Consider the following 12,365-nt stretch of genomic DNA (forward strand, 5'->3'; position numbering starts at 1 on the left):
GGATCGTACACAAAAGGAACGGGGCAATTCGACTTGTGTTAGATTCCCGTCAGATCAGTACGATCATAGTTCCGGAAACCGACAGACCCGAGAGGCTCGATGAGTTGCTGCAGAAATTCCATGGGGTTTCGGTGTCTCCCTCTCTGGATTTGAAATCCAGCTTGTGGCAAATCGAGTTGGATCCAGAATGTAGAAGATGTACGGCGTTCATCGCATTTGGTAGATGCTATCAATTTAAGAGACTCCCCTTTGTCCTGAATATTTCGTCTGCAGGATTTATAAGAGGATTAGGAACAATTTTGGATGAGGGGTTAAGAGAGAGAATAACGTGTTACGTTGATGATATCCTCATTGCGGAAAAGACATGGGAATCTCACAACAATCTTCTAGGAGAAGTGATCCCCAAATTAAGAAAACATGGGGTGACGGTAAATATAAAAAAGTCCTGTTCTGGAGGAAGACAAGTACATTTCTTGGGTCATGTCATCTCAGGGGAAGGAATTATGCCAGACCAAGAGCAGATGAGGGCAATCGCAGAATTTGCAACGCCAACCACAAGGACACAGCTGAGAGACTTGCTCGGTGTCGTGAATTTTTACAACAAATTCATATATATAGAGTCATTGGCGACACCACAACTGTGGCAATTAACCGGAAAGAGTGCGGCGTGGGTATTGGACAATGATGCAGAAAGCGAATTCAGTATGCTAAAATCAGCTCTGGTAAAGGCTCCGATTCTGTCACATCCTGATGTGGTGCATGACTTCTGTATGGCCACGGATAGCGCGAAAACTGGGCTAGGCGTAATGGTCTTCCAAGAATATGAAGAAGATGGAGTAAAGATACACAAAACGATCGCGTTCGGGAGTCGGATGGTGAGTAAAAGCGAAAGGAACTACTCAGTAACCGAACTGGAGGCCCTCGCGATAGCATGGGGGTTCCACAAGTTCAAGTACTTTTTATTCGGACGTAAGACACATGTCTATACCGATCATAGAGCTCTGGAGTTCTTACTTACTGCCAAATTAACGCATTGGAGGCTTGCGAGATGGGTTGCTGTCCTCCAGGATTTCAATTTCACAATAGTCTACGTACCGGGACCCAAAAATGTAATAGCGGATGCGCTATCCCGTTCCCCTCTGGGGATAAGCAATTATCAGGCTGAAGAACTGGAACAAGAATATTTCTCCTTGTTCTATCTACGAAAAGTGGCATTTGAAAATTATATCACAGTGACAATGCGTGATATTGGGCGAGAACAAGACAATAGAGTATATTTTGTCAGGCAATGGGCCACAGTACAGGTCGGAGGTATGGAAGAGAACACTTGAAAGTCATGGAATTAAACCAGTTTTCATATCCCGCTTCCACCCCAGTTCTAATCCCTCAGAAAGAACAATGAAGGATTTACAGGGTGTTTCAAAAATGACCGGTATATTTGAAACGGCAATAAAAACTAAACGAGCAGCGATAGAAATACACCGTTTGTTGCAATATGCTTGGGACAACAGTACATTTTCAGGCGGACAAACTTTCGAAATTACAGTAGTTACAATTTTCAACAACAGATGGCGCTGCAAGTGATGTGAACGATATAGAAGACAACGCAGTCTGTGGGTGCGCCATTCTGTACGTCGTCTTTCTGCTGTAAGCGTGTGCTGTTCACAACGTGCAAGTGTGCTGTAGACAACATGGTTTATTCCTTAGAACAGAGGATTTTTCTGGTGTTGGAATTCCACCGCCTAGAACACAGTGTTGTTGCAACAAGACGAAGTTTTCAACGGAGGTTTAATGTAACCAAAGGACCGAAAAGCGATACAATAAAGGATCTGTTTGAAAAATTTCAGCGGACTGGGAACGTGACGGATGAACGTGCTGGAAAGGTAGGGCGACCGCGTACGGCAACCACAGAGGGCAACGCGCAGCTAGTGCAGCAGGTGATCCAACAGCGGCCTCGGGTTTCCGTTCGCCGTGTTGCAGCTGTGGTCCAAATGACGCCAACGTCCACGTATCGTCTCATGCGCCAGAGTTTACACCTCTATCCATACAAAATTCAAACGCGGCAACCCCTCAGCGCTGCTACCATTGCTGCACGAGAGACATTCGCTAACGATATAGTGCACAGGATTGATGACGGCGATATGCATGTGGGCAGCATTTGGTTTACTGACGAAGCTTATTTTTACCTGGACAGCTTCGTCAATAAACAGAACTGGCGCATATGGGGAACCGAAAAGCCCCATGTTGCAGTCCCATCGTCCCTGCATCCTCAAAAAGTACTGGTCTGGGCCGCCATTTCTTCCAAAGGAATCATTGGCCCATTTTTCAGATCCGAAACGATTACTGCATCACGCTATCTGGACATTCTTCGTGAATTTGTGGCGGTACAAACTGCCTTAGACGACACTGCGAACACCTCGTGGTTTATGCAAGATGGTGCCCGGCCACATCGCACGGCCGACGTCTTTAATTTCCTGAATGAATATTTCGATGATCGTGTGATTGCTTTGGGCTATCCGAAACATACAGGAGGCGGCGTGGATTGGCCTCCCTATTCGCCAGACATGAACCCCTGTGACTTCTTCCTGTGGGGACACTTGAAAGACCAGGTGTACCGCCAGAATCCAGAAACAATTGAACAGCTGAAGCAGTACATCTCATCTGCATGTGAAGCCATTCCGCCAGATACGTTGTCAAAGGTTTCGGGTAATTTCATTCAGAGACTACGCCATATTATTGCTACGCATGGTGGATATGTGGAAAATATCGTACTATAGAGTTTCCCAGACCGCAGCGCCATCTGTTGTTGAAAATTGTAACTACTGTTATTTCGAAAGTTTGTCTGCCTGAAAATGTACTGTTGTCCCAAGCATATTGCAACAAACGGTGTATTTCTATCGCTGCTCGTTTAGTTTTTATTGCCGTTTCAAATATACCGGTCATTTTTGAAACACCCTGTACTTAACCTTTGCAGATTGTACTGCAGTAAGAAGCACGCCACATGGGACATCTTCATCAAAGATTTCCAGGAAGTAATTAATCAGATACCCCACAGCACCTCCCTGTTAGCTCCAATCACGGTACTAAAGAACCGGGACCCACCGGACAGGCTCCGTCTGTTAGTGGAGTTTCCACCAAAAACACGGCAGCGACATGGGACTGTCGTGGAGAAAGCCCTACAAAATATACGACGTGCAGGCAAGAAGCGCAAAGCACGCGCGGATAAAGGGGCGCGAGTACGACAATTTGTGGTTGTGGAAATGGTACTCATTAAGACACACCGACTGTCAAACAAGCAAAGGAAGTTGCGCCACAAATTCTTCGCCGCGTATAGTGGGCCTGTGCGAGTGTGGAGAATAGCGCATGCCAACGCATGGGAAGTACATAAAAACATGAAAATCTCTGGGAGTGCATCCGATAGCACATGTAAAGGCATTTGTGGAATGATGAACTGCAGACTTTGTACATGGAATTGTAGTAAATATAGGCTTACAATAAGGAATTTTGCTAAAGGGTCTTGTTTGTTTGTGTATATACTGATCCTAGTGGTAGAATGTCTAATTTATATGTGCCGATATTTTGCGTTTTCATTATTAATAATGATATCTCGCCTCTCGATGTGGTGAAAGTAAAGTGCACTAGAGTATTTTGTAAAAACACATGATAAAAGAATGGAAAAACAAGTATTTCTTGGTGTACCCCTAAAAAAAAAAAGATTTATTAGGAACTCTGTAAATTACAGAAAAGTTCCCCGTAGTTGTATCTCTGTCATTGGAGAAGGTATTTAAGGTGGCCAGTCCCATAGATCATTACGAGGACGCACTGACGCATCTCGTATGCCCCTGAATACGTAAGAGGTGGACAGCTATGCGCAGTAGCGTGAATTAGCGCACCCAGTGCATGCTAATAAAGAACCAGATGTAATCATCTACAGAGTGAACAGCAGCACTGATATGCCAGAAATACTTGTTGATACCAAGATAGTGTAACAACTGAGAGTGTGAGCAGTGAGCTATATTTGTGTTGTGCCGTTGTGACATTGCTAATCCGAAACATGTTCACAGGCCTTATAAAATCATTCATAACAAAAGGAGAAAACGGGAAGAAAATAGAGAAGAGAAGAAGTGTCGCAATAGCACACGATAATGGACGCTATCCAAACTTCCAACAAAAATCTTGGTAAGACTGACACATATCTAAGTTTGTTGTGTTTTATACATGTTCGCAGGCACAATAAGAGGGACGTCTGCCACATAGGGAACTCAGAAGAAAAAACAAGATTAGAGAAAAAAAGTAGTAAATAGTAAATAGGTAGTAGGGTTGGCCAACACAGGGTTAGTCGTAGGAACTGGTGGTTAGAAATGGTGATGGGATCCTGTCCAGGTAATCTTGATTCCCTAGCCCTTGATTGTGTGTGTGTGAATGACTGTGAGCAAGTTGTCTTGTACATATTTTATATTCATGTATAAAAAAAGTTCTGTTTCATTTCAATTTTAATTGATCCTGATGTTGATTTACAAACAAAAAAATCATTCCTTTTGTAACGAGACAATTTCATTTTCAGAAAAAATAAATGTATGGTGCTGATGGTTAAACATCAGCACTTTCCATGTACTAAAATTACTTGTCTTAGTGTGTTAATGTAGCGTAATTGAGCAAGAGGGAGTTGAAGCTATGACACCTGGCACACCACACACGAGCTGACAAGGAACGAGGACGACAGCAATGAGGGGAGCACACAGCTGACGATGGTGATGGCATGCAAACCACGCCCTGAATCGACGGGGCGGTGGTCAACTGAGTAGCCAAGGAGAGGTGACATCCAGCACCTCTGTGTACGACAAAGAGGTCGGTCCTGGTCTCTGAACACGGTACAGATCGGGGGCAGCAATGAAGAGGTCCAAGAAGGTTTCTATATTTGTTGCTTGCCACGTCAGGTGGAGCGACAGCCCAGATGACGTTTCGTGCGTAATGACACCAACTTTGAAGGCCTGAGCAAAAAATAGGCTCTTGTCTGATCACGGTCCCTCCCTTGCCCTAAAACGTCTATCGAAGGAGCAATGACCTGTGGCTGAGCCGCGAAAGGTCACCAATCATAGATGCACCGATGGGGTCTTGTGCCTGTCGGACAAGATGTCAACAACGAGCTCTTAGGTGAGAGCCATCCTGCCTCAAGAAGATGTGGGCGCCTGTGCCGCCATCTCCGTAACCGACGCTGCTCTCTTCTCAGCCGTTAGCCATCCCTCAACTTCTTAGTCAGAGCTAATGTCACTTCCATTCCTGCAAGAAACTTGTGCCGTGTGTGTGAGTGTGTCAGTGTGGATTCAAAAGAATAACATGCTCCACAACTAACGTACTCATTTGTTCTGTTTATGAATTATGTTATAAGAAGGTTATGATTTTATAAATATGCCATCTGTTAAAACGTCATATATTTGTCATGCCACGTCTGTTTGTGTTAGAATAAGATTTCATACCTATACCTTGTTACAAATACACAACAGTGGTTGCTCAATACGCAATGATTCTTGTCATTTTGCTTGTGTTTTATATATATATATATATATGAATTGTGTAAAGATGACACTTACACCATGCACAATATAAACGTCCAGAGACAGTGAGACACAAAAAAAAACAAAAAAAACTAAGAAAACCTTTATTTAGAAAACGCCAATCGGGCGTTCACATAACTGAATGAAAGCAACTACTACCAAATTCACAAAATGTTACACAAATATTATTGATGTATGTTTTTAGTAATTTAAGTCGAGTAGGGATGGATAACTGAGAGTGAATAGACCTTAAGTTATAATTGTGGGTCTTGCCATTCAAATGACAAGCACAGAGGTGCTTAAACACGTGTATTTGCCCTTTGCGACGTGTGTCCTTGTAATATAATTGTAGTTTTCTTTTGAGTACTCTGACCAATAATAGGAATCGGCAGAGATTAAGGTAAAATTAGGCTAAATAATGACCACGTCTTTAACAGTAAATCCAGTCATCGAAGGCAGGTACCCTAGGAATGAGTGGGAGTTTGCATCAGAGAGGAGGCAGTGGTAATCAATCGCCCGTAACTAACCACGCGAACGGATTAAAATAACAGTTATGGAGATATTAATTTTGTGCCACAGGTACCTGTACTACAAAATTGATTTGAAGAGAGGGGCTATGTAAGATGGCAAGAACTATGCCCCTTACATGAAGTCATTAAAGATCACCTAACTCACGTTGAGCGAACAGTAGAGCTGAACAAAAATGACTGACAAGGCACAATGCATCTTGTAGTGTGTATAGTATGGACGTATTGGAGTAATTAATGTCGGGTGATGGTTTTAAAGTAATTCACACGACATGAAAACTTTGCGGAAACGAGTCGATTTACTGGAGGGTAGTTTACCCCAGGGAAGTACTCAGAATTAACCGTGGCCGCCAGGGGAGCGGCTGAGGGAAGCGACAATAGGCAGCTTAGGGTGGCCTAAGCTCTGAGAAAGTGGTAACGTGGCGCGGCCTCCAGCCACCTTAAGATGAGTGACAGTGAGTGGGTGGTTGACCCTGACTCCATGCAGGTGTACTGGGAAACAGACGGAGAACTTTACACCTTTTGATAAATGTCCGTCATCCCGTTTTCCGTGAAACATGCGAGAAAGCCGCACAAAGCTACGGTGGACCGGTCGACTGAGGTCAAAATATGCATGTTCGTGACTATAGCAACTTGACGGTGAATTCACGGTCCGCAGAGCCTGAAGTAAATCAGGTGAAGAGCGACAGTATGAAATACGCTGGCCTCCGATGGGAACATAGGACCAAGGAATTTGAAGTACTCTCCTGGGAGTCAAAATTCCGGAAAAATTGGTGTCTGTGCAGACGTTAACCTTGATGGGTGGCCTGGGAGGAGCAAAATAGCAGAAGTTGAGAGGAAGGGAAATTTTGTGGGAATTTGTTCACTTTCCAGAGCAGGCATTCGTCAGCGCTGGGAAGCGACGCATAATTAACGCGATTTCCGCTGCAATTGGCGTAAGTGATTTTGCTGGAGGGGAAACCAAGGCGAAGAGCGGACTCTGAGAAGTTTCCGTAGTGGTCTTCCGTTCCCAGCTTGCCTAGAGTGGGGACATGGCATTCTTTACTCAGCGTGCCTGGGAAAGAGTGAGCATCTCTGCAGTTTAGGACCTAGCAAAGGGAGCGATTGAGCTTGGAGATAGGAAATTTTGGTTCAGCTATGTACTGAGCAAGATAGCTAGGAGTGAATAGATGAGCTCAGCCTTGCAGCACCACGAGGTTAACCGACGTCCACACAACGATGCCGCTCCACGACGCTGTATTCGGTGATATTGCGCCCGCTCCGGCCACTGATTAATTTGTTGGATAACGTCGGCAAAGTTTCCACAAGAGTTTCATGGGCCGTGTATTGTAGACTTCTTCTCGCACTTCGCATTACACCTGGGTCAGTCGATAGGAATTACTTTTGAGTTATCGCGCTTTACTCCACGCAAACGCAATTTATTACTACTGCCCCATAGGAGAGTCTTGTAATGTGATGATTGAAGGTCGGGAGTTAAAATAAATTAGTGCTGATCGAGTGCATCTGTTTTCAGTCAAGTAGCTGAAATCCCAAGTCACTTTCTTCATTAATTTTAGGTTCAACACTTGCATCTGTTGTTAAGTGGCTGAATATAACATCAATGTGTACCCCTTTTTAATTAAAAGTGATCAATTCTTAATAAATTAATGTCAACACTGCCACCACAGTACAAATAGAAGTCACAGGGCCATATTACTTTTTTGCGTTATCCGATATTGCGGCAGTTTTGCACTCTATATTGATCTGTTAGTCAATTATTTGGGGTCAACACACGCCAAAACCAGCTAAGTGATGGGTGGGGTGTTACAGCTTAAATTGCTGCGACTGAAACAAGTAACCATTAAATCCATATTCTTCCTTCTCGTAAATATTTGTCTCACTATTTCGCTTAATTGTCGTCTTTCGAGTGTGATGCTCAGCTAGAACCTAAGAGGACAGCTTAAACTGCTGCGAGTGAATGTAGGTGCAATAACATTCACATACTTCCTTGTCACAAAATCGATAGCTGATCATGCAATCGTCGATATTGCGAGTTACGTCAAAATGACGTGCCGTTTGCAAGAAATTCGTGAAACGAGATTTACCCTTTCAAACATCCACATGAATCTTCAAAAACTCTTTCTTCTGATTGTTCCTTTCAAAAAATAAAAGCAAAATATTTGTAGCCTGACAAAGTTCATTTTTTATCATTTCAGTCAACAGTTACCTAATGCTCCATAAAAAATCTCCAAGACCAATGGTATTTAAATTTATCAAATACCCATATGCGAAAGTCCACACCTTCCCAGAGTTTCTTCAGTATTAGTAAGTCTTACCAAGGATGAAATTATGCGTACAGCAAAAACCCACCTGGTGAGTCCATGCTCTCCTAGAATTTTTCTTTCTCTTCGTATAACAGAATTCCATCCTGCATCACAACTAAATTTTCGTCAGTATTAAACTCTTGAATAATTTATCTCAACATACACTGTCCACGTCTCTCCACCAACTGCTGAGCTAGCAGGCTTACGAAGTTTTTCTCCTTTGGTTACATTCATACATACCTTGTCACTGTGCTGCTCGAAGTAGCTTACCTACATTCTAATTTTCTTATTCATTATTAGACCTGTTCCTGCATTAACTCCGTTTAATTTAGTGCTTCTGATCCCATACTGACCTGACTAGAAGTCTTGATCTTCACTTCTGTCACTACATCCAGCTTGAACGTATCCATCTCTCTTTTCAATTTCTCTAACATATCTACCCACTTAAGAGCACTAACACTTCACACTCCCACCTGTAGAATGTCTGTTTCGTTCTTCTGACTACGTTACACTTTTCAGTAGTCACAGTCTGGAGATTGGTGTGGGCTATTACTTTACCTTTGTAATATTTTAACTAAGACTGTACCATCACCATTTAAGCATGCAGTAGAGGTACATCTTCCTAGAAACAACAGCTGCTGTAGTTTCTTCTCGTTTTGAGACATTCGCACTAGCAACACAGCAAGGCCATGTTGGCTGATGTTACAAGGCAAGACCAGTCAACCATCCAGACTGTTGCCTCTGCAGCCACTGAAAAGCCTTCTGCCCTAATTAGAAGCCACATGTTAGTCTGACCTCTTCACATATACTACCACAATGTGGTTCCACGTACAGTATGGCTATGGTAGATGCGCGCAAGACATTCCACCCTGGGAAGTCCATGGTCCACATAACCTACAGATTTGATCATTTATGTTTTGTACCATACTGTATACAGACAATAAGTAATAATTTGTTAACTGCCATTCTTCGTGGTGTTTTCATTTTAGTGGACAGCACACTGAAGGAGGAACAAGATACTGATAAAACCTAGAGCTAAAGAGTCTTGCGCCGTCAGGAAGAGAGATCTACTATGGCCTCTTTTTTTCACCCTCCAATCGCTTAGTACAGAAGCTACGCAAGCAGCGGAAAGTGGATATGTGCTGTAGGCTACGGCGCAACTCTCGCGCTACACACTCTGCCATTGTCGACCTCAAGGGCTTCAGACTGCGTTGCACTACAGCCACATAAACATGGCTGCCGTCATTGTTTCTCGCACCAAGTGTGAATTACGAAGTGTAATTCGGTTTCTGCAAGCACAAGGGAACAGAACAGCAGTAGTTCATCGGAGAATTAGCGGAGTGTATGGTGATAACTTCATGACATTGTGTTGTGCGTGAATGGTGCCGAAATCTTAAAAATGACCAAAACGACGTGCGTGATGAAGGGGGCCAAGGACGCAAGTCGGTCGTTACAGCCGACCTTGCTGAACGAGTTGCCAGAATGGTTAGAGAAAATCGTAGGTTCACCATAACTTCTTTGTCTATCGAAATTGTGGAAGTTTCCAAATCTGCCATACACTCTATCGTTACCGAACATTTAGGCTACAAAAAACCTTGTGCCTGTTGGATTCCTAAAATGTTCACTGACGCCCACAAAAGTCACCGAAGGGCGTCAGCTTTGAATTTCCTTGACTGTTATCACGAAGAAGGAGACACGATTTTGAAATGAATTTTTAGTGGAGATGAAACTTGGATCCAACACGACACACCAGAACCAAAAGCGACAATCATAACAATGGATGCATCCAAATTCACCAAACAAACAAAAAATATTTAAACAAACGTTTAACAACAGAAAGGTTATTGCTACCATGTTTTGGGACCAAAAGGTGTGTTGCCTATAGAGATTATGCAGCCTGAAACCACCATCGGTGCAGCTGCTTATTGTGAAACTTTATGACATTTGCAGAGAGCCAAAGAAAAAAAAATCAATGAGGAATACTAGAAGGAGATCCTCACTCTACAGTGGAGTGTGCGCTGATATGAAACTTCCTGGCAGGTTAAAACAGTGTGCCTGACCGAGACTCGAACTCGGGACCTTTGCCTTTCACGGGCAAGTGTTCTACCATCTGAGCTACCCAAGCACGACTCACATGCCGTCCTCACAGAGAGTTCTAGTCTCGGTCCGGCACACAGTTTTAATCTGCCAGGAAGTTTCATAGAGGAATGCTGACTTCAGGAATTGTGTTGATACAGGACAACGTTCTTCAAAACACTGCTGACGCAACCCAACGGCTCGTTGAACAATTTCAGTGGAACATTTTCGATCATCCACCGTACAGTCCTGACCTGGCACCTAGCGACTTTCACCTTTTTCCTTAACTGAAGACTGGGCTAGGAGAGCAGCACTTTCAAACCAAAGAAGATCTGCAAAATAACGCCAATGCTCATTTGATATCATTGGCGGCAAAGCTCTTACACAGGTACGATAAATGTCTCAATCTTTTGGATGATTATGCTGAAAAGTAACCATAAGTGTACAAACATGTTGGTACAAAAATAATTGTTTTCTGTGAACTTGTCTTTTATTCGTAGCGTATTGGAGGTTGAAAAAAAAAGCGGCCCTGGTAATTCCGTGGGCAGGCTGTAGAGGAGAAATTCCGTAATGTGCATGGCTGCAAAATCCTCCAATAACAAAACCGAACGACGCACGAGTTTCAGATTTATTCTAACAGGCACAGTGTATACCATCGACAGTCATTCATACCAAAGTTACGGGGATCGTTTGATAGGCGAGGTCAATTTTTCTGAAATGCTGTAGAATTTTTGTGGTGTTAAACGTGATTCTTGTGGTAGTCGTAACGAACTTTGAACTGGACGCATCAGGCAATTAACTGATGACTGTAATCTGAAATTGCTACTGTATCAATTGCGTGGGTAAATGAGCAAGAAAAATTTCGCACTGTTATTGAACATTTTACTTTGAAGGATTGGGCATTCGAACTGATGAAAACTGAATCATGTCAAGACCGAGGGACTCAGCACAGCGCGTACTCCCAGGAACAAAGCTGAAATGGAACGCATTTTGGACACTTGGCGACTTCAGCAAAGCAGAAGATGGTGATGAGCCGCGTTATTTCGTAACACATAGTGGCTGACACAGGCTGAGTTTAAACCGAGAATACAAAGCAGTGTCGGGTAGCGATTAATATAAATGTACAGGGAATTTTACATCACATCAGAGATGAAAAAGCTGACAAAACATGAATCATGAGTCTCTGAAGTGTGCAAGTGGAGGCGGAAACCATTTAGTTAGCTGATGCTCCGTAGAGCAACATACATACAAAACAATGGAAAATCAATTTCATTGGGAGTCATAGTACTTTCTTTCCAGTCCTTTTACTAGGCACTAAGGATTAATCTTTTGGTGAGTAAAATTATGATCCGTTGCCCTTAAACACTTGAAACTGACTCACATGCAATGTCAAAATATTTAAGGGCAACTGAATATAATTTCATGTACCACAAGATTAATCGGTAAGGCCCATAAAACGCACGCCGAAAGAGAAAGCTATAATTCGCAATAAAATTACTGTAATACATTTTAACCAGAAGTGCATATCGCACAATGATTCGGACAGGACATATGAAACAAACAGAGAGAACTTTGGAGGCAAGTGGACAGTTAGCAACTAACCTATAAAACCAGTAATGTTGCTCATACAATGTTTCACACTGCTACAGTAAGTTGAGAAAGGTGATGCTGTTCTATTCCTGTAACAAGGAATCGTGAGATGGACTATTTTGGTCCTGATCTGGCGAATCCTATGACTTTTCTGTATCTTTGAAACTAAGGATTCTCTTATTTCCTTATGAGAATCTCAGTTAAAACTCTGATTCTCCTATAATAGTAACTAATGATTGAAATTTGCATTACAATCTCCGTTTTAACATGAGGGAGCGAGCTGCTGACATGGATGATATGTCATAAACAACTGC

The sequence above is a fragment of the Schistocerca nitens genome, chromosome 11 (genome assembly GCF_023898315.1).
Source record: "Schistocerca nitens isolate TAMUIC-IGC-003100 chromosome 11, iqSchNite1.1, whole genome shotgun sequence".
NCBI lineage: Eukaryota > Metazoa > Arthropoda > Insecta > Orthoptera > Acrididae > Schistocerca > Schistocerca nitens.